Genomic DNA, 2,108 nt, shown 5'->3' with positions numbered 1-2,108 from the left:
TGCATTTAAGTTCATGGACTATTTGGTCTCAATATCAAATTTATAGTATACTAATTATGATTTATTCAGCATGATAATACCAGACTCTGGCCCACACACATAGCACCAGACACAGCCAGTCTCGAAGCTGTTAGAAAACGCCAGCTCCGGGGTTCCTATATTTGAGCACTCTTAACTATTCCTGAGGAAACGCTGAGTGATTCATCAGCTCCGTTCTAACACTTCTACCTCTCCATCTTGTGCCAGGTCCGTCTGGCTTCCTATGGCCAAAATAGCATCCTGAGATAACTGTCCTAGAACATACCAGAATGAATAGACCAACTAGTAAAGCCCCTTCAGAAGCACTCAGATGATTTTTTTGGAACAGAAAATAACAAGTTCTTTTCTGAACCAAAATCCTTTGTTTGACCATGTGTACTAAAGGTTCCCCACTCCTCCCCCATCTGACCCAACCAGGTCCTTTCTCATGCATTTTCTTCCAATAACAGTAAACTCTGCCATATGTCCAATAAATGTCTTGCTCAAGAACTTCAGTTTGTCTTCTCAGATGTTCTTCTCCAAGTCTGAATGGATTGCCACAACAATCCAAGCCACGTGACGCCCCCTCCCCCACCCCCCGCCGCCACCAGTTGCAATCTTTCTCAAGAAAGCCACCAGAATGGTTCTCTAATTTCAGAAATGTAGGGCACAGAGCATTCTCTGTCCTTGAAGGAGCAGGAATCTTTTTAGAGCTACCCAAACAGTATTTCAGTAGGGAAGGAACAAATGTCTTTTTTTGTTATTATTATTGAAAGTTTTATTGAGATAATTATAGACTATCATGCAGTTGTGAGAAATAATTCTGGGAGATCTCATATATGCTTTGCTCAGTTTCCCCTAATACTAACATTTTTCAAAACTATAGTATAATATAACAACCATGATACTGACATTGATACAACCCACTGATCTTTAGTTTTCCCCAATTTGACTTGTACTCCTGTGTGCGTGTGCGTGTTTAGTTCTATGCAGTTTTATCACCTGTAAATTCATACATCCACCACCACAGTCAAGACACTCAACATTTCCACCACCACAAGGATCCCTCAAGTTGTCCTTTTATAACCACACACCCCTCTCTCCCAAGCCCCTGACAGCCACTAATCTGTCCTCCACCTCTAAGACTTTGTCATTTCAAAAATATTATGTGAATGGAATCATCCAATATGTAACTTTTCAGGACTGGATTTTTTTTCCACTCAGTGTAAATAATTCCCTGAAGGCTCATCCAAGTCACAGTTTGTGTGCATTATAAGGTGCTTAACCTTTCACCTCTCCAAGGACATCCCAGCTGGCTCAAGATTTGGCTATTGAATAAAACCGCTATGAACATTTGTATAGTGTTTTCAACACTGCTGGCCAATGATGTTGAACGTCTTCATGTGCTTACTTTCCAATTGTATACCTATCTGGTGAAATATCTCTTCATGTCTTATGCCCATTTTCTAATTGGATTGTTCATTTTTTGACTGATGGGTTTTAAGAGATCTTTATGTAATCATTTATCAGATATCTGTTAAATATGGCTTGTCTTTTCATCCTCTTTATATGGACTTTCACGTAGCAAAAGATTTTAATTTTGATGAGGCCAATTTATTAATTTTTTCTTTTATGAATTGTGCTTTTGTAGCAAGCCTAAAAATTTTTGCCAAGTCCTAGATTCTGAAAATTTTATCCAGTGTTTTCTAAAGGTTTTATAGTTTTATATGTATCTTTACATCCATAATCCATTTTGGTTTTTTGGTTAGTTTTTATGATATGAGGTTTAGATTGATCTCTCTTTTTTTTGTTTCTCTGCCTCTTGATGTCCAGTTGTTCCAGCACCATCACTGTTGAAAAGCTGTTTTTCCTTCATTGAACTACTTTTGTACCTTTTCCAAAAACCACTTGGGCTTATATGTGTGTGGCTCTACTTGCAGGTTCTTTATTCTGTTCCACTAATCTATATGTCTTTCTCTCCACCTGTATCATACAGTCTTGACCATCATAGCTATAAAGTAAAACTTAATATCAGAAAGGCTAATTCTCCCATCTTCATTCTTTTTTGTCAAGATATTTTTTACCTAGTT

This window comes from Pteropus vampyrus, unplaced genomic scaffold (assembly GCF_000151845.1).
Source record: "Pteropus vampyrus isolate Shadow unplaced genomic scaffold, Pvam_2.0 Scaffold129, whole genome shotgun sequence".
Lineage (NCBI taxonomy): Eukaryota > Metazoa > Chordata > Mammalia > Chiroptera > Pteropodidae > Pteropus > Pteropus vampyrus.
This window is presented reverse-complemented; position numbering follows the sequence as displayed.